The 27,851-nt window shown below is 45.7% G+C and overlaps 1 pseudogene; it reads right to left on the reverse strand.

The window, feature by feature from the left end:
• LOC146344310 (sorting nexin-17 pseudogene) lies at nt 1-27,851 on the reverse strand (annotated as a pseudogene).

The following is a 27,851-nucleotide window of genomic DNA, read 5'->3' on the forward strand; positions in this document are numbered from 1 at the left end:
CTAGAGGTCTTTATCACCAATGCTTTTAAAGGTGTAGTTGGCCCCAATGTCAGCAGAAGAGCTGGAATGGCTAATGGCACGCAGACTGACGGAGCCCAATTTGCTTGAGACTTTTGCAATAGACTCCCTGCTTGCATCAGGAGAATCCAAAAGAGGGGGAGCCTTTACTGCTTGCTGGCTGCCTGACTGCTGCAGGGCTCTATTGACTCGCCTGCGGAACATCTTGCGGATGCTGCCTCTTGATTTATTTATTTTTTTCCTCATCATCAGTTTATCCACCATAGACTGCAGGCAGATGCTCAGCATTATGGCCTGCAGGCTGGTGATTGTGACCCACTGTAGGCAGTCTTTATTTATCAGGTACTTAAAGGCAAGTTCTAGCTTCACCTCTGACTTGCCAGCGGTAGGGCCTGATATCTCGTTGTGCACGGGGACCGAGGAAGTGACCCGCCAGCAGCGCATTCGGGTCACCTTGAAACTTCCCTCCTTGATCTGGTCATTGGGCAGCTTGACCTGGAAGTTCAGCTTACTATTCTCAGCCCCCACAATGACGTGGCAGCCCTTTTCGGGGAAGTCTGTGATGCAGGGGTCAAATTTGAGATAGCTGTAATACTTGAGGGTCTGTGCCAAGCGGATGAACTCCTTCTTGGAGACCTTATCTTGTAGGGACTTCAGCTGACGGTGTTGCCAACTTGGCACGAGAGGCCCTTCCGACCCCGGCCCAAACTAGGGGATTGACTCTGTTTTCTATTAAGCACCAGTCCTCGTCTGCCTCTGGGGCGGGCTCCTCTGTGACCTTTGAAAGGGCCATTTGATAGTTACTGCTCTGTTGCTTGGGGAGCTGTACTTCTATCCTTCCGTCAAAAGTGAAAGCAATCTCAATTTGGAGCTTAGTCAATAAGTCCCTTCTTAACAATGCCACCGGACAGGAGGGGGTACAGACAAATGCATGTGCTAGGTGTGTTTTCCCAACCTTGGTGAGCAAGGGATGAGAAAGGGGCACTCGGGTTGCCCTTTCCTCGACCCCCATTATGGTGGTAGATCCCCCACTTCCCGTTGGTGGTTGGCTAAGGGGGGAGGATGGACAGGGTGGCCCCTGTATCTACAAGGGCATCGTAGGAGCAGCCCCCAACTTTAATTTTGACTATGGGGTCCCGTCTTGCCTCAGAGACGGCTCAGAGGGGGCTGGGCCCCGGTTAGTCTCTTTCTTGTTTATGCAAAATTCTTTCTGCCCCCCCCTCCACACCCTCCTCTCTCTCTTTTTGCTTCAAGGCTTCACAGTCATGCTTCCAGTGCCTAATTTTCTTACAGAAGGCACACTGGTCTCTTCTCAGGGAGGACCCCTTCCTCCCTCCTTTTCCTCTCTTCTTAGCTCCTCCTTTGTTGGGTCTGAGAACCGCAGCGAGGAGCTTCGCTTGCCTCTTGTCTTTCATAAACTTTCTGAGCTCTACTAAAACACTTAGGTCAGCCACTAATCTTCTCTCAACTTTCTGCAACTTCTTTCTGATGTCTTGGCAACTATTTCCCACAAACTGAGTCATGAGAATCTTTAAATTATTTGGGTCAATATCAAGTCAATATCAGTATACTTGGTGAAGGCTTCCCTTAGCCTTTGGAGGAACACGGCAGGAGGTTCATTTTTGTCTTGATTTAAAGTCAGGACTTTTTGCAAATTGGGGGCCCCCTGCACGGCTTGCTTCATGCCCGCTAAAACGAACCGAAAATACTCAGCATGTAGCTGTCTCTGTGCTGCCATGGCTACCCCCCAATCGGGCCGTCCTGTGGGCAGAGCTTCTGCTGTCTCATCCTCAGTTGCCTGGGGGTGTTCCTCTTTAAACCTGGCCCGTGCCCCCGCAAGGATGGTTGGTTTCTTATTGACCATCACAGGAGGGGCCAGAGACATGCATTTGACAACCCACGGAGCGGGCTTGCCGCCAAGGGGTACACAGGTTGCCCATGAATCGATATAGGGGAACTGGTCTCAACTTCCCCTCTGTGTTACTATTATACGCACAGCAGATACCAGGGTTGGGTCAAAAGACCCCTCGGGTGGCCATTTGGGTTCTACTACCAGCCATTCCCGGGCACAAAGAAGGACAAGGCGATCCTTTGTCATCTTAGTTCTATAATCTTGCTTAAAATGTGACCAGTTGCGCAAACAACACTCCAAGGGCATATGGGACTCTCCTGTAGGCCTGGATTGGGACCCGCCCATGACGGTGGGGATTTCAATCAACAATTCTCGTGCTTTGCCCTCCTCTGACCCAGTCCGTCTCCGGGGTAGGGAAATGCAGATCGGGGCTCCTCACTCGCTTCACCCGTAGGCGTCTCACACAATCACAAACACACCACCGTCCCGCGTTTATCCCCTAATGTAAGCTGTTTCACTTACCCCAAAAGCCTCTTCTGTCCCGCCCGCAGCTGCGTCCAGCTGCTTTATTGATCCACTGCCGGTGCCTAAAAGGAGTGATCACGTCTCCCTCTTCCTCTGGCGTTGGTCCCCAAGCGCTTTTGCCGCCGCCGTCGTGAGGAGAAGGCAGTGTAAACAACCGCCTGTGGCCACTTCTCCTCCGCGGCCCCTCGGTTCAGCGCAAAGGGGACGCGCCCCGAAGCAGGATCCGAGTCACGGCACCAAATTGTTAGATAAAAAGTTCTTGCTTCTGGTTGAAAGAAAGGATGCCAGACAGGCAGCAGTGGATCCAACACTATTTTATTGAACGTTTTGCAAAACGGGTGCAGATCAGTCAGCAGTCTGGACCCCGAGCTAAGCAAGCATAAGTCTTTTTATACCCCCTCCCCTTTACAATTTTTTGTTAGCCACATGTCAACTGACTGAGCCGTTAGCTGACTCCTTAGAGCACGACTGTGTCAACATGTTTATTTCTGATTATGCTTATGTGACTGTCTCACCAGACTTCCCCTTTTTAACAGATGTACACTGCCGCTGGACATGTGTCCGGTGGTCTCAATAATTATGACTAATAGCTCAAAGGTCTAGCAAAGAGCTGACAGCCAAAGAATAAGAGGACAGTCTTTTTCTAACACTGTCACTGAAGCCCCGCTTTGGCTGATCTGCCAGCTACGGCCTTTGCTGGACAGGAAAAACCTAGCCACAGTAGTGGTCGCAGTGGTAACTTCCTGATTAGACTACTGCAATGCACTTTAAGCAGGGCTGCCCTTGAAGATGACTCAGAAGTTGCAGGTAGTGTAAAATGCAGCAGCTAGCCTGTTGACTGGAACATCACATAAAGATCACATAACACTGGTCTCAGAGGAATTGCACTGGCTGCCAATATGTTTCCAGTTGGAATTCAAGGCGCTAATGATGGCATTTAAAGCCCTAAGCAGCTTGGGACCTCGATATTTGAAGGAGCGCCTCCCCCTATATATGCCTGCCTGAGGACTGAGGTCTGTTGGAGGGGCCCTCCTCTGTGTCCCACCAGTGTGAGACATACACTATGGTGGGACATGGGAGAGGGCCTTCTCTGCTTTGGCACCCCGGTTGTGGAATGCCCTCCCCTTGGAGGCCCGATTGGCACAGACATTGGTTTAATTTCGACGCCAAATTAAAACATGGCCTTTCACCAAAGCCTTTGAGGGCTAATTGGATTCCCTGAGTTTGCACACTAACTGTTTTATTGTTTTAGATTTTAATTGCTATTAGCTAGCTTAATGATTTAATATGTTTTTAGCTATTTAAATTATTTCTTGTTTTACACCGAGATCCTAATGTTATAGGGCGGGATACAAATGTTATAAACAAACAAACAAATAAGACAACAACACCTGGAGGGCCTCAGGTTCTGCACCCTTGCTTTACATATTGTAAACCAACAAAAAGTTAATTTACCTTTTTTCCTCATGAGACTTGATCCACACTGTACCACACTGGTTCTCCATAGCTTTTCAAATGAAGATTTAAAGACCTCAAGGAAAATGGACAAAGCAAAGCAATACTCAAGATCAAATGCATTGAGCTAGTAGGGGTGGAACTTGCTTATAGTTCTCTGAGCCTGCTCTGCCCTCTAGTGGTCTGTACTCCAGTACTCACTTATATATAAATCGATGTAGTCTCTGTTCTTGTTTTCCAAAGTTGGAGATTAAACACACAATGTATTAATTACATGGCATACTTTACTGCCATACTTTTGGCATGTGACTTTCTACTAAACCAGTTGTCTGAAATAAGGCTGAAAGATATTAAGGTGCTATGTAGATATGTTGCCCCCAGCTTTGTTCTGTCACAGCCTGGTCCAGTTTGCATGTGCTGAAGTCCACCACCCTGAGCAGCCCCATGGCCACACCCATGTGGAGGAAGTAACATGTGGGCTGACATGTGTGAACAGAATGCTGGACTAGATGGACCCTTGGTCTGATCCAGCATGGCTCTTCTTAATAACAAGACTAGGTAGTTTTCTAGTGAAGTTCAGGATGGTCCCATCGACTTATTTATTTCTTCAATCAATTTACATCCCACCTTTTCAGCACATAAGTGCTCTTCAGGCAGCTCATAGCCAAAAGTAGCACCTGGTATTCAGAGGCATATTGCCTTTGATGCTGGAGGTGATATATAACCATCACGACTAGTAGCCATTCATAGCCTTCATTAACTTGTCTAATCCCCTAAAGACATCCAAGAGCTTAATTTGATGACCCCAAGTTCTAGTATTGTGAAGGAGGGAGAAAAATGTCTCCCTATTCACTTTCTCCACACCATGCATAATTTTAAACACCTCTTCCCACTCTCTCTGTCACTCATACATTTTATTGTACAAGCCAAAAGCCATGACAAAAGAAGTATAACATCCAAAATACAAATGACTGAAACACTGGTACAGTCCAGTGTGGATCCTAGGCCCCAGACCAACAAAGTGTGCTCTGGTTTTCTTTGCTGCTCATGCAAACATTGATGCTCTGTGAATAGTGGCCACATCCAGGTCTAACAGCAGATAACAAACTGCTTCAACACCTGATGCAAACTCATGAGATCCTATGATACCAGCAATAAACTTACCACTGAACAAGGGACATTTCAAATGGTAAAGCAGCAGATCCTCAGTCTAATGTGGGCATTTAGGGCACACTAGCTGCTTCCAGGGCACCTTGCCATAGTGACCTTCCACCACAGCTGAAGGCATCACACAGAAACGTAATTCAGTAAATGTGTACTTTATGCCGAGAGAATCAGAGTATGCAGATACTTAGCTTCATCATCGGCCCTTCTAGGCTGAGGAACCATTTTGTGATATTTAGGGTTTGAACTGTCCTAACATCATGAAGAGCATTCCAAGCAAAGTTCCCTTGGCTGCTATTTCTCTTTGTCACCCATTCCACATCATCCCACCCACAATTACATATGTAGGCTAAATACTAGGATATGCCTAGGGGTGTATGGATCACTTACCCGTTCCGCTGCAGCTGTCCGCTGGGGGGGGAGGCGATCTGTCCCTCCCCCCCAGAATCCTCCCTGGCCAGCTCCGCTCTGTGGGGAGCCTGTGCAGCTGCCGCCCAGGGCTGCCCGCAGCTGGACTTCTGACGGCTGCTGGGTTGTGGCCACCATTTGCATCCCTGTGGTAGGTGTGATAGGCTACATATATATTTACATAGCCTATCACGGCAAAAGGCAGGAACGCAAATGGCAGCCGCTATGCCATTTGTGTCCCTGCCTTTTGCCGTGATAGGCTACGTAAATGTATACGTAGCCTATCACAGCTACTGCAGGGACGCAAATGGCGGCCTCTATGCCATTTGCGTCCCTGCAGTAGCTGTGATAGACTACGTAAATACTTACATAGCCTATCATGGCTAAAGTAGAATGGAAATGGTGTCCGCAGACCAGGGCAGCCATTTGCGGGGTAGCAGATGGCCAAAAAAGGTAGGCTCTGTCCCAGGGGGATTCTGCGGGGTGGCAGGGGGGATTGCTCCGTTCCGCCACAGACTCGGGGGTAGGGATGGACGAAAGTCCCTTACCTGGTCCCACAGCTTGCTTCGCGGCGGGGGGGAGGCGCTTCAGTTCTCCCCCCGAAGTTCAGGCTGGGGGGAGAGGTGCCCCACCTCGCCCGGCCGAAATTCAGGCCGGGGGGAGGCACCCCATCCCTCACTGCCAAAATTCAGGTCGGGGAGAAGTGCCCCGTCTCCCTGGCCGCGAAAGAAAAAAGTAAAAACACACACACACACGTGATAGGCTACGTAACGATTTATGTTGCCTATCACGGCTAGATTTCCAAAGTCAGCCATGATAGGCTACGTAAATCATTACGTAGCCTATCACGGGTGACTTTGAAAAAAAAAAAGCGCGTACGCAAATGGCGGTGCCCATGGGCGCCGCCATTTGCGTTCCTTATTTGGGCCCGGGTAGTCTACGTAAAGATTTACGTAGACTACGGCGAAAATAAGGGCAACGCTATTTGCGTTGCCCTTATTTTCACCATAGTCTACGTAAATCTTTACGTAGACTACCCGGGCCCAAATAAGGAACATACTTTTTTTGCATACGCGCTTTTTTTTTTTTTCCAAAGTCACCCGTGATAGCCTACGTAACGATTTATGTAGCCTATCACGGCTGACTTTGGAAATCTAGCCGTGATAGGCTACGTAAATCGTTACGTAGCCTATCACGTGTGTGTGTTTTGTTTTGTTTTACATTTAATTTACTTTGTAATGGCGGCGGCGGCAGCTGGTTGGAAGACCGGCCGCCGCCCCCACCCCCGCTGGAACGCCGCCGAACCGCCGCCAGGACCCGCCGCCGAGAGGGACATTCGAGGGAGTTAAGTCCCATCCCGGGGGGTGGCGGAGGGGTGGCGGAGAATTTCACCACCAATTTCGGGGGGCCGAATGCGTTGGCATTCGGCCTCCCCGAGATTCGTGGAGAAATTCTCCGCCATCCCTACTCGGGGGGGGGGGTGAATTCTAAAGAATCTGGCCTCACTGGAATCCATGGCGGAATTCTCTAACATCCCTAGATATGCCACCCTTGTTAGCCACTGGGCTTCACCTCTATCATCTCTCCTCCTTACCCACCCTTCTTCTAAGCTTAAAAGCCCCAGATATTACAGCTTTTCCTGATAGGGGAGTTGCTCCAGACCCTTGATCATTTAACTTGCCCTTTTCTGCACCTGTTCCAGCTCTCAATATCCTTTTTGCAGTGTGGTGATCAGAACTGTACACAGTATTCCAAGTGTGGCTGCACCATAGATTTGTATAAGAGCACAAACAATATTGGCAGTGCTGTATTTGATTTCTTTCCTAATAATCCACAACAACTAAGTTGTTTAATGAGTGTTGAGCTAATTTCTCCCATTTTAGAAGTAGTTATTTCCCAATTTGCAAGAACATAGTACATAAACCTGTTGTATGTGCATTACACTCCTCCTTAAGGTCATGTTAGTCCCACATTTGTGATTACACATATAGAAATGCCTCAAGGGGGCTCTTGTCAATATGCTGAACAGGTGGGCTGAATGAGGCTGCGAGCTTGATTCTAATGCAAAGCCTATAGCTAATTCAAAAGTAGGAATGGGCAAGCCCCTCCAACTCACTAGGCTTTTCATCGGTTCCAGTCAAACACTTGAAAAACTCAGATTTTTTTTCCTGCGGATTCAGTATGAACACACAAAAAGCCCAATTTAGCTGCTGTTTCCATGTTCCCTGCTAGTTCCCCGCTTCCCCAAGTCAAAAAAAGTAATATTAGGGGGCGGGGGAGGGGTAGCAGGTGGCAGAGGGCTCCCATCAACACAGTCAGGGGTCACACAGCACTTGAAAGGAACATACTTCTGGGTGGGGTGGGGGGAGTAGAACTGAATGTCATCAAACTGGCAGAGGCTACTCAACCAATAAGAGAGGCTTGTTTCCTGGCCCATGTCGAGGCTCCCCACCCCCTGTTACTATGAGTGGAGAGCAACTAATAGACTCCCTATGACAGCATCCCCCCCCCACACATGATTTTGCTTTATTCCAGCAATCTGCCACAGAGTTATTCCTCTCTCCCCTGTTCCCCAAAGTGCACGCTTTTGCCTTAAGAAGGCAAAATCCCAGGGTTATGGAGTGCAGCATCTGAAGGATCCCCTGAGAGCAGCCCCCTCACACACAATTTCTCCCCATTCCAGCAAACTGTTGCAGAGTTATTGCTTACACACACACACACACACTTTCTCCTCCTCTGGCCACTTTCTCCCTGCTTGCAATGACAGATTCCCAAGACCTTGCCAGATTGGAGAAGTGACTTTACATAACATCAGAGAAGCAACTTTACACAATATTGGAGATGTGATTTAACACAACAATAGAGAAGTGAAGTAATGCAAACATCAGAGAAGTGCATCCTCACAGAGGCTAATTACTGGTGAAATGGGAGTGCAGGGCAAGTCTGAAGGCTGGAAAGGCTTAGTGAGGTCACGGCCAGGTGAAAGACACACCCCTGGGCAGGGCTATATGCTGAAGTAAATGCAGAGGATAGGGGCACACAGCACCAGAAGCACCAAGAAGCCAAATTAAAGACATAAAATAGAGTAAAAGTAGTCTCAGAAAATCCAGCTTTTCCACCGGAAATCTCCAGGGTGGCTGCATATTGGCCATGACGTCATCTGCTGCAAGAAATCCCCATGAGGACAACCCCTAGGTTATTTGAAAGATGGCATTCTCCCCAAGAGCCTGCCTGAATGTTAAGATCTTTGGGAGATGCCCTTCTGTCTGTCCCGTCAAGTAAATGCCAGTAAATCTAGATACTAACAAACGTTTCAATTGCAAATATTGCCGTTCCACTGTAGGTGGCAAATCAAATTTAGTGTAAAAAAAATGGGACCTGCAACAAAATGTTACAGTGGGGGGGGGGGCTCCTGTTCACTGCTCCAGTCAGTTCACCATGCCCTCCTCCATGATACTCCATTTCATCTTCCCCACACACAGGTTTTCTGTCCTCCCTACCAGCACCACCCATTCATCATTCTGTGGCCAGCCCTCACTAGACTGTTTTGGAGTTTTTCACCCCCTTAGGGTCTCCCCCATCAAACAAATCTGTACTTCTGCAAAACGTGGGGTCCCCCGATCCTGCTGACACCTCCCTCTTGAGGGTGTGTAGTACCATTTTGGCTACATAAGGATCCACACTCACCTCCAAACTTTGGAATGGAAGGAATTATTAGGTACTGCAATTCCTTTCTTTAGCTTTTACAGAACAAGGTCTTTCAGTTGGTTTGTTTCTGGGCTAAAGTCAATGTACTGGTTCTTACTGACACTGCTTGAATGGCATGGGCCCAGCATGCTTTATGGAGCATCTGTCAGATACAGTGGAGGCTGGTGGCTCCGATGTCAGTGGTGCGGTGAATCTGCTCCGGGTTTCAGTCAGAGCTAGTCAGAACTTTAAAGGAGCTCTCCAAAGTGTGAGGCACCCTGGATAGCCCCTTTAGAGTTCTGACTAGTTCTGACTGACCCCCAGAGCAGGTTCACCGCCCCACTGACATCGGAACCACCAGCTTCCACTGGTCGGATATCATTATAGGGTTTTAGAATTCTTTCCAAAGCTGCTATTTCTAGGCAATCCTTCAGCAATTGCTGGTAACTAAAAATATCTGACAGTTTCTCAGAAAACTGCAGAAACACATTTCTGTTTGGAATGCCAGTAAGTGTAACAAAAAGGTTGCCCATTAGCATCATAGTTTGTTTGTTTGGTCAGCCTTGTTGTTGCATTTGATTCAGTGCATTATTTGCAGAAGGTTTTAGCAAATCTCTCCCACTAAGATTTTGCAGCATTTCCATGCAGCTATAGATGGTGCTAGACTCTTAAGTTTGAGCATAATTTGAAACCAGCATTCCTTAAAAACAAGGTTTGGTGTTTGGCACTCTTTGTAGAAACCTGAAGCACTGTTAAAAAAAAAAAAAGACTGACAGGCAGAATAGTATGTCTTCTGTTGCTATAAAGGAATGACAGAATGCAGTTGTCGCCTTTGCTGTAATTACATCTTGGAAAATTCACCATTTTGCATAGTAGGGACACAACACATAGACAGGGGAATCCTTGCGGAGAAAGGAAGAAGCCATATATGTATATCTATGCGGATTAACTTTTAGCAAAAGTGTGACGGTTATCATATTGTGTTGGATGGCTCATAATGTCAAAGAAAAAAAAATGACTAGCAATGGTACGTAGCCCAGATTATGTAACTCTGGTGAGAGAGGACACAGCCACCATGTCCTTTCCCCAGGACCCATTGCCGACATTTCTCACCTCACTGCTGTAGCAACAGGCTGGGTTTTAGTTTTTGCTCGCAGAGAGCTGGAAGATGAGCTGGAAAAAGGGTCTGGTGGAGGAACAGGATGGGGGACGCAGCTGCTGCATTCTCTGCTCGAATTTCAAACAACTGCTTCTGCCACCTCTGTCAGCCCTGCCCCACAAGGGCCTAGAAACCTACCTACAATGCTTAATCAATACAAATAAACAATTTGGGAGGGGGAGAGAGGAGAGGCAGCAGAAGCAGTGGTGGGAGCTCCAGATCCCCCGGCAGGTGTCTTTTCCCACCAGGGATGGTTCTATTCACATAGGTTTCTGCTAGGTAACTGCATCATTTCCCCTCCAGGGATGGTATGCCCATGGGAATGGATGCCCACCTGGAGCACCTGTGGTTGCTGTCTTGCCTGCCTCCTCAGGTAAGTTGCTGGGTCCTTGGGAGGCAGAGGATGAGGTGGCAAAGGTGGCTGTGGTGCATGCTCCACAAACACCCTGAAGCCTTTTGCAAGCACTCAGACCAGATGCTGGCAAAAGGCATGAGTGAGTTCTCGATTTGGATGCTCACCAAAAAAAAAAAAAAAATCAGGTCAGCCTTCCAGATGCTCACACATCCATTCTTAGAAGTGCTATTTAGTTTTGTGAGCTGCTACTACAGAGTCTAGATTTAATAGGTGACACCATTTATTAGCGCTGTTTCTAAATGGAATTAATTAATCTCTTTCACTAATAGAAGGTGATCTAATATGAGGTATTTATTTGCCTATTTTTCCTCTCAGTTTCCTGGAACAACATGGCAGCAAACCTCAAATAGATATATTATTACCACCACGGCCACCCATCACCACCACCAGGCAACATGGGCTGTTCTACCAACTACGATTTTCAGATCTCAGATTTTCAGCTGAGTTTTGGGGTTTTGAAGTCCCATCTCTGGTCTATTAGGCAAGAATGCTGATGTCCAGCCCAGCTGGGAGTTTGGGGGCCTGCATGCTTTCGAACTGTGGTGCTGGAGAAGACTCTTACGAGTCCCCTGGACTGCAAGGAGGTCAAATTAGTCAATCCTAAAGGAAATCAACCCTGACTGCTCATTGGAAGGACAGATACTGAAGCTGAAGCTCAAATATTTTGGCCACTAAATGCAAAGAGAAACACTCTGGGAGAGAGTGGAGGACAGGAAGGCCTGGTGTGCTATAGTCCATGGGGTCATGAAGAGCTGGACACGACTTAATGACTGAACAACAACAACATGCTCAGTGAGATGCCTCTGACCCAGCAGAGCCAAGAGAAGAAGTAGACCCACTACCCAGCAGCAGAAACATAAGGACAAGTTAATGTATCCAATGGGGCTGTGCTGGATGAGGCCAACAACAGCTCCTTGGCCAGTGGCAGCCCAGCATACTTACTGATCTGAACACTGTAGAGTCAAAGAGGAAGCCTGAACTGTTGCACTCCTGTCCTGCTTGTGGTTTCCTGGTTGACAGCTGCTTGGCCATTGTGTGAACAGAATGCTGGACCCGACGGACCCTTGGTCTGATCCAACATGGTTCTTCTTATGTTCTTATGAGCTGGAGAGCTGGGTTAGTTGGGGAAAGGGAGCTAGGTGTGGGAGCAAGCTATTCCACAGCAAGCCTGCTTTGGTTTCAACAGGAAATAATAAAAGGGGCAGAACTGGAAAACAGAAAGCTTTTAATTAAAGGTACAGGAGCCCAGAAAAGGCCTCAATAATGCTTTTCCTGTCCCCAGTGGACAGGCTGGTACTACAATTGCATAATATATATTGAAAAAAGGACAAGAAGACAGGGAAAACTGGAATGGTTGGGGGTCCTCCTGGAGCCATCTTTGTCCCTTGAGGCTCAAGTAGCCTCAGTGGGATGGAGTGCCTTGTACTAACTTTGGTTGGTGGCCCACCTATGTCCATAACTGGATAGGGATAACCTGACATCAGTTGTCTATGTTCTGATAACTTCCAAGTTAGATTACAGCAATGCACTCTACATGGGGCTGCCTTTGAAGATGGTTCAGAAGCTGCAGCTTCTGCAAAATGCGGCAGCCAGATTGATAACAGGGACAAGAAGGTCCAAACAGATAACACTGATTTTAGCCTGCTTGCACTGGTGCTGGTTTTGACCTATAAAGCCTTACATGACTCAGGACCATCATACCTGATGGAGCACCTCCCCTGGCATGAACCAACCCATACACTACACACAGCATCCAAGGCCCTCCTCCGTGTGCCTCCTCTGAGGGAGGCTCGGAGGGTGACAACAAGGGAGAGGGCCTTCTAGGGGGTGGCCCCCCAATCATGGAATGATCTCCCTGACAAGGCCTGCCTTGTGTTATCCTTTCAGCACCAGATTAAAACTGCCCTTTTCTCTCAGGCATTTGGCAGCATATAATGAGTTTTCAGGTCTTTGGTTGATTGTTGCGTGTGTGTTTTTAGATAAAAGTTGTCTGTGTGCTGTCTGTTTATATGTTTTATATAAATGGTTTTGCACTGTGTATAATGCATTTTTAATGGGTTTTAATCTTTTGTGAACTGCCCAGAGAGCTTTGGCTGTAGGGTGGTACAGAAATATAGTAAATGAAATAAGAAGACAATGAAATGCAACTACTTGGTAACATCATCATCTGGATTTTCTATTGCTAGGCTACACTGGTGCTTTAGTGATTCATATTTCATATTAGTTTCATGGAGATCTTCTGATGATTTCTGACCATTTGGCCATTTCTCAGCCTAACCTACCTCAAAGGTTTTTCATGAGGATAAAATGGGACCCATGGACATGGTGGACCATGTCTATCACCCTGAGCTTCTTGGAGGAAGGGTGGGATAGACATGCAATAAATAAATAAAGTGCCAGTGTGGAAGCAAACTCAGTATCATTCTCTTATGACAGGAAAGGGATGAGGGAGCTGTACCTTTAAACATCCTTTGGGGGAAGGGGGTGGAGAAGGGGTGATGGCTGTTGCCTTCCTGTTCTGCTTGTGGGCTTCTCAGAATTGCCTGGCTGGCTGGACACTCTTGAAAATAGGATGATAAACTAGCTGGGACTTTGGGCTGATCCAGCAGGGATCCTCTTCTGTTCTTGTGATTACTACCCCACATGCTTTCCTGTATTTTCCTTTTCTTTCTTTTTCCTCTTTCTTTCTTTCTTTCTTTCTTTCTTTCTTTCTTTCTTTCTTTCTTTCTGTAAAGTAATGAGAAGACGTTTTCTCCACAAAGGCTGTACTTTCACCTTTCTCTAAAGGTGATAATGTATTTATCTACAGTGACCAGTCCTTACAATTCAAAATAACATACCTTGCACAATTCAGTAGAAGAGTACTGCATCTACTTTACCGGGGATGGAGATTCTGAGGGGAAAGGAAATTCAACCATATTTTTTTTTGCCAAGAGCACTAGGCATAACTAATGTGCCAGCAAAAAAGCCACAGAAGCAACAGGTTTCACATGTGAAACTGAAAAGTATGGAACTGCTTGTGAGAACAGCATCACACACTTTTCAAAAGAGGGTGAAAACTTAACACTTATGTTTAAATGTACAAAAGAAAAAATCCCGAATAAAACCGCTATTTCTGTCGGACCCTGGTGGGCTGGTGAATACCCGTTGCAATGTGTTCTGAAACAGCAGTAGAACACTGCATTACATTTTCCAGAGGAAAAGGATGTTTTCTTGCTGCATGTTGATACATTCATTGCCTGTCAGTCAAAGGCCGCTCTTGGCACTTGGGTCCTGCTTTCCTGGCTCCTGTGGAAGGGAGCCAGGTGGCAGCTAGAGCTGAGGTGGGTGGGGGACAGGGGGAAAGCTTAGGGAAACTTTTAGATTAGAAAACGAGCCTGAACATTTTCTATCACACCCACGTTATTTTCTGTCTTTGGTTTCTTTGGAATTAATCTCCTTTGTTTTCACCTTTGTGGCAGCAATGATGCCAACTACCCTATGCTTGCCCTGTATGCTTTAAATAAACACAACTCAGAAAATCTATAAGCCTCCAATCCTTCCTTCTCACAAGAGAACTGACCCTTTAGATCAGCCACCCCTAGAACTTCCTACCGCTCAGGAAGCTAGGGAGCTGCAAAGCGAAACAGATTCTTTTTCAAATTGCAAGCTCCCCAAAGCAAGGCAATGCTTGTTTATGCTAACAGGGTTTATGCTCGAATGGTGTCACTCAGTCTTCCTTGGGAATGGCAGAAATATAATCTTAACTGCACATATGTTTGCATGGGCAGCTTGCTTGCAATGCTATATATATAGTGATCCTACTACTTGTGACTAGCAAATACAATATCCAGCTAATTGGATATTAGCTGGATATTAGCTAGCAATACCCAAGGCATTTGGTCGTTTTATGTGCCTAAAAACCAGAAAGAGCCTGATTTTCGCCTTCATAACTGTTTTATGCGTATGCCAATTTATGCAGGTTTAACCAATTTATCAATTAATCAGTTAAACCTGAAAATTATTTATTTATTTAAACTATTTCTTGGCCGCCTTTCAGGGCAGAAGCCCTCCCAAGGTGGCTTACAGCAATATGATTAATTGACTAAACTTTCTTTCATCGGGTGGCAGCTCTGTCTGGTGAATGAAATCTGTGGAAAAGGGTCAGACAACTACAACAGAAACCACCCACAAACAGCTGGGATAGGAGAGCAGAGCTTCCAGGCTTGGAACTCCTTCCCAAAAGAGGCCAGTTTTGCAGCTCTCTGCTGTCCTTCCGACAGCAGACAAAGACCACTTTAGCCAGAAAGGCCTTTGGCCTGTAAGTGGGCCTGTGGGTTGGGTGCTGTTCTTATTCTGTAATTGTTATGTTTTATTGTTTTTTCATATGTTTTATTGTTTTTCATATGTTTTATTGTTTTAAGCTATTTTAAATTGATTTTGTAAGCTGCCTTGAGTGCCATTTTTTTAAATATAAATCAAATACATGAATGAATCCCAGCACCTCTAAGTTTAAGGCCTTACTTCTAGTGATAATATCATCTGGTAGGGGCATATAAAATGGGATGTACAGCACACCCCCTGAGTGGATCATGGAAGAGATCCATGGTGGTGGGCTCTCCCACACTGGAGGCATTCAAGACGAGGCTCGTCAGCCATCTGTCGGGGATGCTCTGACTTGGATTCCTGCATTGAGCAGGGGGTTGGACTCAATGGCATTGTAGGCCCCTTCCAACCCTACTATTCTATGATTCTATGAGAACCAAGCAAATCTGTAAGCTTCACACTGGAGGCCCTAACTTGCATGGACAAAGGCCAAGATTTCACTGGTAAACTTGTATCTAGGCTGTAGTACTTAAGATTGCAAGTGGACGTTACCAGGACTGAATACTCTTCCATACCAAATAAAACCCTTGCACAAGAAAACTTGCATTTTGGGAAGAAGGCTGAGCTAGAACCCTTCTCCCTCACATCTCGTTTTCTATGTGCCAGGAATCTTTTCTATGGGGGAGCATTCAGTTATGTGAGTTCCCACCTACAATCGACATGATACTAGAGATGCTGGTGAATAGGGCTGTGCACTGCTTCGGCCCAAAGCCCAAGTTCCAAGCCAAAGCAGGGCACTTCGGGCCACTTCATGCTGCTCCCAAGGCAAGGTGGACAGGGCATGAAGGAGCACAAAGTGGTCTGAGTCGCTCCAAAGCACTTCGGCAGCGCTTCAGAGTGATCCAGAAGCCCAGCCGTGCCACTGCTGCTGCCCAGCCCCCGGCTCCTTACCTGGGCCCTTGGGACACATGCTGGCAGCCCTCTTCCTGTTCCAGGGAGTTGCCATTGCTAAAATGGCAACTCCCTATATTTCCAGAAATAGATCCTGTGCCATTTGCATCCCATGGGCCCAGGAGCTGGCAGTGGTGGTGGCAGCAACTCCTGGAGCAGGAACATGGCTGGCAGTGCACATCCCAATGGCCCAGGTAAGCCATCCAAATCCCACTTTGGCTCCAGAGGCCAAAGCAAGCCAGGCCCCCCGAAGCAGTCTGAAGCAAAGCGGGTCCACCTCGGAAGCTCTGAGGTGGATCGGGGAGTCCATGCACAGCCCAACGGCTGAACATCTCCAAACTCAGCCTCAGAAAATAAGGTTTTTCTGCATGAGGCTTTTAACCCACTACTCTGGTTTCCAGATTCTTTCTAGGATTAAGATCAGCTCCTTTACACATATTTTTTTCCAGGGGGTTTCTTTCTCTGCCTTTCTATATGTTCCATTACACAACCAATAGGTGGCACTGTGGTACAGCAGAATTGTACAAATACATGAGGGTTCTATAACACCATTCAGGAAAATGCCAGACTTTCCTGGTTAGGGGGGAAAAAATGCTAAAAGGGTTGCAAAGCACAGGAGAGGCCCTGGAGGAGGATGACATCATGTTAGGAACCTGCAAACTACTGTGAGTGAGGAATCATCAGGGCACAAGAAAAGCCTTCTGTAGAAAGGCTCTAACTTTGTGAGCCTCAAGGGCGAGGTAAGTTACTGCACCTTGGTGTAGAGGGATATAGCAGCAATGGCAGCAGAAGGCTTTTGGGGAGGGGGTATTTTTCTGGGTATACCCAAGCTTTCCATGGGTATTTATTTATTTATTAAATTTATTAATCACCCATCTGACTGGTCACCCAGCCACTCTGGGCGATGTACAACCCACCATAAAACAATTTAAAACAATAAAATTTTACCATAAAATTTTTATTTATTTATTTTATATTTGAACACTTGCAAAAATCACAAGCTTGAATGCTGATAAAGGCTCAACTGTGACTAAGCATGGATTACGTTACCCCTGAAAAGTAGACCATCACTGTTATGCTCATATTGTTGGGAAGGAGAGATAGCAGTGAATGGCACAGTTGCAGTGTAGTCCAGTGTTTCTATCCAGTCTGGTGGCTGTTGGGTGTTTTTAGGGAAATGCAGTTGGGGGAGGGGACTGTGAAGTTATGTGCTATACAGAAACTGGAAGAAAGGAGAGAGAGAGAGAGATTTAGGCTGCAATTTGAATTATTTGATGCACATTTAACCAAGAGGAAGTCCTGCTGGACACAATGGAACTTTTTTCTAAGTCGACATGCTGAGGATTGTGCTATAAAGGCTGCCTGGGAGTAAGCCCCATTGAACTCAATGGTACTTATGTCTGAGTAGACATTATAGGGTTGCTCTGTTAATAAAAATTTATTTGAAGACAATAGAGTGGGTGAGGTCAATGAGAAGCAAAAGAATATAAAAATATATTTTACAAATTTAGATTTTGTTTAGGAGGAGTTAGTTATAAGAATCAGTCTTCAGGATTTAGCTCCCTCCCCGGGTCTCTATAAGAACATTTCCAGGTGGAGTACTGGATGCATTTTTCCTCTAGAACACATGCATATAAATGTGTGCACAATAGTAAGGCATCATGCAACCAGGCCAATTTACATGCTAGGGAGTCTTACTTTGAACTGTTAGTAATATAATGGAAGACATCTATGTACAAACAAAATACGTTTGCATTGCTGTTGAACATAAAATAGCTTTGTGTGTATGGGTGTGCACACACACCCATTCACACAACTGTTATGTGTGTGTTCCATGTTGGGGTCGCAATAGGGGGCCCACTACAGCCTCCTATCCCCAGGGCCCATCATTACCTTGAGCTGGGTCTGGAGAAGAATCTGGACAACCCATTACCAATGTGGTATTAGTGCTGGGTGCTGGCATGGATGGATACCAAGGGTACTGCATGGATACAGAGTTATACGAGTGCCTGGAGAACTGGGAATGTGCTATGGGCTCACTCTCTCTCTTCTCCCCTTTCATCTCCCCTCTACTCTCTCTCTCTCTCTCTCTCTCTCTCTCTCACACACACACACACACACATGGAGTCTTCCTCTCTTTCACAGTATACATAACCATAGTTTGCCATAATTTCTGAGTCAGGCAAACTATGGTTTGTGGTAACCAGGATGGCCTTCAAATGATTGTTTGTAGACTCACTTCAAACCTTTGTTTCAAATACATTCCTAGTTAGTGTGAATAATTGGTTGCCTGACTCAGAAATCATGGCAAACTATGGTTATGTGCAAATCATGGAAAAGACAGGGAAATCCATGAATAAGAGGAGAGAGGGAGAAGAGAGTTCCCAAAGTGCATTCCTGATCCTCAAACTATAGATGAGGAAAATTACATGAATGGAGGTACTACCAGTGTTACACAGAGTAGAGAACAAGAATAAACTCCATTTCAGAAAGTCCAGCCCTACATCACAATTTGGTCAATTCATGTCGCAGGATTCCCTTGGTGTGCAGAAATGAGAAATAAAATCAATATATCAGGGTGTTTCAACAGCTGCAGTCCTTGGCTTTTGAATTACCCTTATCTCCCAGTTACATCAAACAAGATAGTTGGTTGCTGGTGGCTATAAACCAGGGTGCGGTAGATTTGACCCTCTGTATGTGCCTAAGCCATCGTGATATTTGATGCTCCTGCCAGCTTAAATTAGTGGTTTATCAGAGACCAGAAGGATGGAAACAGACGCTGAAGAAAGGGATGATGAATCGCTTGACACAGAGCAAATGCAACTGTGATTAATGGGACATTGCAAATCAACAAAGAGAGAGCCAGCTGTGCAAAGAGATAACAAACCCCACAACGAGCAAATTATTGTCTAAGGTGATGTAATTAACTCCCAGACTCTTCATGGTTTGTATAGCGGATTCCACTGAGGCTGGCTATTGTATCTACTGTAACGGTGTGTGTGTGTTGTGTTGTGTTGTGTAGCAGCTGCAGCTGAAGTTCTACTTCCTGAAACTACATTGCCCTGTGCATGGAACTGACAGAATGTCGAAGTTGAAGATACTGCAATTTGTAATAGAACAGTTACAATAAACTCTCACAATTCTTTTGACTTACATTCTCTGCAAAGAAGACAATGGGAAGAAACACAAATATACAGCACATTTTGATTTATGAGGGTCCTCTAATATTTAAATCCCAGCAGGACTCATTCATTATCCTTTTTTAAAAAGCAATGTTTCCCACAAAGTGTTTTCTTACTGTAACTGTGATTAAAATAGCTTTTTGTTCTTAATTCCCTAGCTCAGCAATATATCTTGACAGGCGAGTAGTATCTATCTTGTCCCTTTAAAGTAAGTAATTGGTTTAAGCTCTAGACTATCCCTGGCTATTCACACATAGATGTCAGTTCACAAGAAGTCCCCTTCATTGTTTCAAGAACACCAGCTCTTCCTTCATCATCCTCATTATTGATGCACATGCATTTGCTTTCAACAATTTAAGGATGAAAAATCCATGTACCATTAAAGGATGTTTTAAAATAGTTCATATAGATCAGAGTATTATAATAATACTTAGCATTTCTATAGCATTTTCAGCCCAGGGATGTTCACCTATATGTCCAGCCAATGGCAGTTTCACTCCCAATGAAAACAGCAGCTGCAAAGGGTGGGTGGAATATTTTCATCCGCCAGGACTAACTTCCTCACTGTGGTCCCAGTTCTGATCACACACACACACACACACACACGTATGTGCAGTTGCAGTTGCAGCTGCACTTTCAAAATTTAGATACAATAATGCAAAGTCAAACTATGAATTTAACATAATTTCTAATTTGGCCCTCAAACATTAATATAAGACAAGAATAACAGATTGACTTGGAAACAGACTGAGCTATGTCAGAAATAACATCATTAATAGGTCAGCTTATTTTCTATGTCAAAGCCAAATTCACTCCCATTTTACTCATGCATGTTTTTGCAGTGCCTCTCAGAAAATGTAGTACAAGAGGAGGGAAAGCATTGTATGCTCTGCATATGATGTGTATCATTACACACCAAATATGAATATGATTTTGGCAGGAGGGCAAAACTGGGAGACTATCTGGGGAGCTGCGGGACTGAACTGGTCTGTCTAGCTTGGGTTGAGGGCTCCTTATTGGAGCAGTGGCAGCAATTTCTTTAAAAAACAACAACTCTGCCTGGGAGAGCAGTGGGCTTCCTTCCCCATCCTCTCTTCCTCCCATGTTTAAAATTAAACTTGTGGTAGCTGGAGCAAGAGCCAATGTGCACTACAACTGCTGATCCCTCCAAGATACTCTTTATCAGCCTGTCTAGATGATGCATAGTGTCTGCAGCATTGACCTGGTTTGAACATAACGAGAAACCACCGTGAGTATATTTCCCCATGGGCTGTTTTAAGGTTGCAGGTGGCTTGTTAACCACCCCAACAACCCACCCTCGACAAGTTCACACATAACAAGCTACAGCGAGCCCCTTCCAATTTTCAAAATAGCAGCTGCTGTCGCAACAATAAGCCCTGTAGAGAAATTTACCCATGGTGGCTTCTCGTTATGTGCAAACCAGGCCATTTTCACTGGGCAGGAAAGCCACCATGCAATCAACATACCTGTCACAAATCCATCTCTCTGTATTTCTAATGATCACATCAAAACCACCCACCACCAAGGGTTCCTTCCCTGTCCCTGGATCCCTGACATGACAGGATATCAGTTCATCACCAAGAAATGGGCCCCTTCAAAAAGATAATTTTCCTCTTCCTTAGAATGATGCCCCCTTCTTTGGGACCCAGGTTTGGCATGGGATGTGTCTACCACATCCCTGAAGGTCTCATCTACATAAATCTTGCCCTCTCTCAGCATCTCCAGGTGAGCTACCTTGTCCTACAAAGTCTAAACTTGTTCCCTGAGAACCAGGGACTCACTGTACCAAGTACACACCCAAAACCTCAGTCCCACAAGCAGAGATAGCCATGCATGTAACACTCTCTGCAATACGATGAATAGCTTTATACTCCTACTGGCTTTCTACCTTGGTAGCTGTTTTTTTCTCTCCTCACCCTGGGGCAAATGGGGGAACAAACCATTTTGGGGGAAAGAGTCTGGGGGGGGACTCCACCAGTGCCACAGTCACTGCAAAGGAAGGGCTTCTTCACACAGCGCATAATTAAACTATGGAATTCGCTACCACAGGGTGTAGTGATGGCCACCAATTTGGATGGCTTTAAAAGGGGGTTGGACAAATTCCTGGAGGAAAAGGCTATCAATGGCTATTAGTGCTGATGGCTATGTGCTACCTCCAGTACCAGAGGCAGTGAGCCTATGTACACCAGTGGCTGGGGAACATGGGTGGGAGGGTGCTGTTGCGCTCATGCCCTGCTTGTGGGTTCCTGGTTGACAGCTGGTTGGCCCCTGTGTGGACAGAATGCTGAACTAGATGGACCCTTGGTCTGATCCAGCAGGGCTCTTCTGATGTTCTTACATATGTTTGTATGTTCATTTAACAGAGTCTGCATTTAGCCTTTTCAAAAAGTGGGTCTCTTGCCATCCTTTCTAGTTTGGCCCTAAAAATGCTCATTCAAATGACAAATGTCTATCATCAGCTGAGCACATAAACAGACCAAGCAAGGCCTAATAATGATTACAGCCTTGCATGTGAAAATGTTTTTTAAGAGCTAGTTTATCTTAGATTAGCAAAAAGGCCATCGCTGATGACTAGCAGCGGTGACCCCAGCCACTGAGAATGAACTCTGCTTCTATCCACATAGCCCAACCATGAGTTCTATGTCTTAGCCATACTCAAACACGACAGAGTCTTGGAAAATGGCTTTGATAGATAGATTACACCTTGGAAATGTAATGGACCAAATCAATTCATCTGTTTCACTTTTATCACTTTCTTGAAGAATGGCAGCAATGATCATCTTTTTTAGTCTAAGTAAAAACAGCAAAGTGTCTTGTAACACCTTAAAGAGTAGCAAGTTTATTAAGGCAGAAGCTTTTGCAGCATACTTCATCAGATGAAGAGTCCTTGGAAGCTTCTGCCATAATAAATTTGTTAGTCCTTAAACTGCTACAGCACTTGGTTGTTTTTGCTGCAACAGACTAACATGGCTATCCATTTGGAAGTTTTTCAGTCTCTGTAGTAATATATCTTTAGGGTTGGAAAGTCTGGTGTGACTTTCAGCAGAGTTGCCTTGTATAGAGAAAGTGTGGCGACACAGCATTTAGTATTGGAGGCAACAAGCGCAGGCTGAAGCCAGTTTAAATCAACTTTCTTTATTAGTGCTTTTATACATGTAATCAGAGAAGGCTATCTAACACTGCTTCACTACAAGCACCCCCTAAAGCTGGGTGTGTGAGTGTAAATGAGTGAAGGGATGAGATATGGTGACCTGCTTCCTTCGGGGAGAGACCATGGCGCATTGTTGCAGAGGCAAAGAGAAGGAAGGAGGGAAGGAAGGAAGAAGAGGAAGGGGAGGGAGCAGGAAATAGGAAGTGATCATGCAACAGGACATTTTCTATCACCCCCTAGGGTCTGGAAGCATGTGGAGTTGTTTCTATTATCCAACATTTAGCTTTACTGAAGTCTTGAAAGGCAATACAGCTGTATTATTAGAAGTACACTCCTTAGACATGAGAGCAGTCAGACAGAGAAGGGTCTGTATACACTGGTTATGTCATAATAAAACATCAGTAATTGACTGGCACTGACCTCTGTCAGTCATACACAGCATTTTAATCACACCTCTTCTATGAAGTGTCACACAATGTATGATCACACATGGCTACATTCACAATAAATATTTTGCCTCAAATTAGGCTGTGTCTAATAGCCTAGGCTATATCTAACCAACTTCAAATGCTTCAAAATGTCCCACATCATATTTTTGTGAATAATAAATCCAGCATGTAAAAGAATAATTAAATTGCCATATCTTTGTGCCAATGCTTTTAAATATAATGAAATGTAACATGCAAGCGCAGCAGGCATTTTGTGGGGAAAATGTCACCTCATTTTTATCACAATAAAAGCTAAAGGGCCTGATTTATCTCATGTATTAATTTATTTAAAACATTTGTATGTGCCTTTCAATTCAAAATGTTCAGGGTGATTTACAATAACCAATAAAGCAAAATAACACAGACAATAGAATAGTAAAAGACAGTGCCTAAAAGAATCATGGGGCGGGGGGGGGGAATACATCAGAGGTTAAAAGCCTAGGAAAACAAAAAATAAGTCTTTGCCTGGAAACTGAAAGACTTTAGCACGGGCATCCAGCAAGCTTTCCTCCTGAGCCAAGACTTCCACAAGTGAGTTGTACATCTGAAAATTCTGCCTCCACCTTAGCTACCTGTCTCACTTCAGATGGTGAGGCGTGAGGGCACTTAAAGGAGGGCCCCTAGGAGGATCTTAGTGTATGGGTCGGTTGATGTGAAAGAAGATGTTTTCCGCAAGTATCCAGGCCCGAAGCCATGTAGGATTTTAAAGGTATTTAAAAGGTATTTACACCAGCATTTTGAATTTTGCTCAGAAATATACTGGAATCCAATGGCCCCAGTTAATAGTTTAGCTATTATTTAGTATAAATAACAAACTTTAAAACATTCTTTCACTTTCTTCCAACTGTGGTCAACCTGAGTATGCTGGCATAAACTATCCCTTGTTTCTATGGTCATGGAGGATCTATTTATACATACTTCGCAATGGCCCATTTTAGACAGGATTGCCACATTGTTCAGAGTGCTGTCTTAATGAAGACCCCAATCCCCCAAACCCACCCGAATGCACAGAAAGTATTGGGTGGGGACACTTTGAGGGCATCTGATTTGTCTAAGCTCCAATGGAATTGTGTCAGATATTGTATTTAGGGTGTCAAGACACATTTCCACCTTCCTCAGTCCTATGGCTTCAATTTCTGACCTCAGGTATATGAGGCTTTTATTGTGTGCTTGTGATTGGTCACTCATGGTCCTTTAAACGATGTCATCAACCTCCAGGGCCTGTCCCATGCTTTATAACCTTTATTCTGTTGTTGTTGTTGTTTTTAAGACTGAGGAAAGTCCAGCATTTTTTCCAGAAGTGTTGCAATGGCTGCATGTACTTCTGCAATTCTGCTATACCACAGCACCATCTAGTGGCTGTATAATGATAATGAAACAGAATTTGTAGAGAAAGGAAATCCCCCCCCAAAACACATATGTTAGCACATGCAAAGGAAATGATGATGATGATGATGATGATGATTTTCATTTATACCCTGCCTTTATCCCAGTACTGGGACTTAATCCTGCAAAGAATCCAGAAGCAGAAGTCCCTGTAAAGGTGCAGGATAATAGCCTGGTGTAGAGAAGCCCTGTGTTTCTGTTCTTGTTTCCTGGCTACGTTGGTGTCTGGACTCTTGTGAGATGCCACCTGTTCACTGCTGCCTCCCACTCACCTCTTGGGTGAGGTTAGCTTAACTCCCTCTGCCAGTTCTGACCAGCTAGGACTGGGCAGAGTTGTCTGTTTGAAATCATGTGAGTGTGTGACAGAATCTTGGTACCTTAATTTTATATTAGCTGAATTGTGCCAAATTTTTAAATCTGTTTATTTTCAACCATTCGTTGTGGGGAGGGGCAAAAACAAATTGCACCTGAAAATTTACGGGAAGGGGTGAGAATTTCAGAGAAATTTCTCAGGGTGCAGGGCTTCAGTGCTTCCCTTACTGGAAGGAGAAGGAGGGGGTGCCCTTTCTTTTACCATTTCCCCCCATTTTGTCTTGTAGCCTCTCTGGCTGCTTGAGCTTCTTGGAAAGCACTCAGGAGGACTTAGCCAGGACTTCCTCCCTCGGGGCTTCCCAGTGCTGCTGTCTGAAGAGTGCCTAAAAGCTGAGACAGGCATTTTTAGTTTTGCTTTGTTGTTATTAAAAGTCCTTTTAACAACAACAAGAAGAAAAATAAAGAAAAATAACAATAACTCTGTGCTCAGCTTTCAGGCACTCAGTGGGCAGCCACACTGGGAAGCCCCATGGGAGGAAGTCCTGCCGAAGTCCTCTAGGGGGCTTTCAAAGGAGCTCAAGCAGCCAGAGAGGCTGCAAGGACAGAAAGGGGGGAAATGGTAAAGAAAGAGCACATGCTCATACGCCTTTCAACCCTCTCCTTACAGTAAGGTGAGGACTGAAGCCCTGTACCCTGAAAAATTTCTCTGAAACTCTCAGCAACCCAATGAAAGAGGAAGAAAAATGAGTGGCTGTTTTGCAGAGAAACAAAGGGGCTGCAAAAGCATGTGTGGGGTGGGGTGGGGGGTTGGCACAGTACTAATATATATATATATATATATATATATATACACACACACACACACACACACATACAGTCAGGGCCAGAAATATCGGAACAAAGATAACTGTTTTGGCAGTTGGCCTCTGTACACCACCACATTGAAGTTGAAAGGAAACACACCCAGATGGGAGCAAAGTCAGGACTTTCAGCTGTAATTCAAGGGGTTTGACAAAAGTGGGGCACTACCCATTCAGGAAGGACAGCCAGTGGCATACATCCCTCCCCCATCATTGGTGGCTCATAAGTAATGGAACGAATGGCTGACAAGCAGCTGCATGGCCAGGTGTGGCCTGTTTCCTGGGTACCCCATGACTAATCAAGCAGATAAAAGGCCTTGAGGTGGTTCTGAGTGTTACATTTGCATTTGGTAGCTGTTCACTGGGACCCCCAACATGAGGTCCAAAGAGGTGTCCATGTGAGTGAAGGAGGCCATCATTGGGCTGAGGAAACAAAAAAAAAAACCCATCAGAGAGATCGCAAAAACATTGGGAGTGGCCAACACAACAGTTTGGAACATCTGAAAAAGAAGGAATTAACTGGCAAGCTCAGCAACAGCAAAAGGCCTGGAAGACCATGGAAGGCAACTAAAGTGGATGATCGCAGAATTCTGCTCATGGTGAAGAGGAACCCTTTCACAACATCTAGCCAGGTCAAGAAATAGGGATGTACGAAACTCACTTACCTTTGCTCCGTCCCTCCTCGCGGAATCCTCGACGGGGGGGGAGGCGATCCGGTCCTTCCCCCCCGAATCCTCGAAGGCCAGCTCCGCTCCGCGGCCAGGCCATATGGCGGCCATAGACAGCCGTAAGAATTTACGTAGCCTATCATGGCTAACGTAAAAAAACAACGCAGCGTACGCAAATGGCGGCGGCTATGGCAGCGGCGGCGGGGGCAGCTGGTCTCCTGGCCGGCTGCGGCTGGGCACAGTGTATGCAAATGGAGGGCAGCTACGGCGGCCACCATTTGCGTTCACTATTTTTAGCTGTTCTAGCCTACGTAAATATTTACGTAGGCTAGAACGGCGAAAAATAGCAAACGCAAATGGCGTCCGCTGTAGCCGTCGCCATTTGCGTACATGTTTTTTTTTTACTTTGCCGCGATAGGCTACATAAATATTTACATAGCCTATCATGGTTAAGTACAGGGACACAAACGGCGGCGGCTACGGCTGCTGCCATTTGTGTCGCTGCTGCCCATCAGCTGGATGTCCGGCTGCCGGCGGAGCTGGCCGGCGACTCCGCAGAATCCCCGTGGAGTGGAGCTGGCTGGGCAGGATTCCAGGGGGAGGGACAGAGCGCCTCTCCCCCCACCGCGAAGCAGATCTGTGAAACGGTAAGTGACTTTCGTACATCCCTAGATTAACTTGTACCAGAATGATGGGAAGAGAAAAGTATGGAGAAGGAAAGGAACAGCTCATGATCCAAAGCATACCACATCATCTGTCAAACATGGCGGAGGCAGTGTTATGGCATGGGCATGTATGGCTGCCAATGGAACTGGGTCACTGATGTTTATGGATGACCTGACTGCTGATCAAAGCAGTAGGATGAATTCTGAAGTGTATAGGGCTATAGTTTCTGCTCTGATTCAGCCGAATGCTGCCAAACTGATAGGACACCGCTTCACATTGCAGATGGATAATGACCCAAAAACATACAGCAAAAGCTACCCAAGAGTTTCTCCAGGCAAAGAAGTGGGATGTTCTTCAATGGCCAAGTCAGTCACCTGATCTCCACCCAATAGAGCATGCTTTTCACTTACTGAAGACAAGACTGAAGGCACAAAGACCCACAAACAAGCAGTAGCTGAAGGCAGCTGCAGTAAAGGCCTGGCAAAGCATCTCGAGGGAGGAAACTCAGCATTTGGCCATGTCCATGGGTTCTAGACTTCAGGCAGGCAAAGGATTTTCATCCAGGTATTAAAGGCGATCCTTAAGTTTGAAATGATGTTGGTTTGTTCCATTACTTATGAGCCTCCAACGATGAGTGTGTGTGTATGCCACTGGCTGTACTTCCAGAATGGTTAGTGCCCCACTTTTGTCAAATCCCTTGAATTACAGCTGAAAGTCCTGACTTTGCTCCCATTTGGGTGTGTTTCCTTTCAACTTCAATGTGGTGGTGTACAGAGGCCAACTGCCCAAACAGTTGTCCTTGTTCCAATATTTCTAGCCCTGACTGTATATATAGAGAGAGAGGGAGGGAGGGAGGGAGGGAGAGAGAGAGAGATTTCTCCAGACATTTGATTTACAAAGTAGAGCTTTGTAAATCAATTCTAAGCACAACAAACACCACTATATCTTTAGGGATGTGGCAAGCGCCCAACTTAGTTGGGAGGCAGTGGAATCCCCCACATCTGGCCCCCTGGACCCTGCTTGCCGAGCTCCAGGGTGCTAACAGACCCAGCCAACATGTGCCCTGGAGCTCTGTGAGCAGCTCCAAACAACCCAGACTTGTTGCCATGTGCATCCCAACCACTCTCGTTATCTCCTCCTTGCGAGGAGGAGATGGCAAGAGCGGTTGGAGTGTGCAT

Source organism: Heloderma suspectum, chromosome 5, assembly GCF_057233095.1.
Source record: "Heloderma suspectum isolate Gila_16-S chromosome 5, 16-S_ref, whole genome shotgun sequence".
In the NCBI taxonomy this organism is placed as follows: Eukaryota; Metazoa; Chordata; class Lepidosauria; order Squamata; family Helodermatidae; genus Heloderma; species Heloderma suspectum.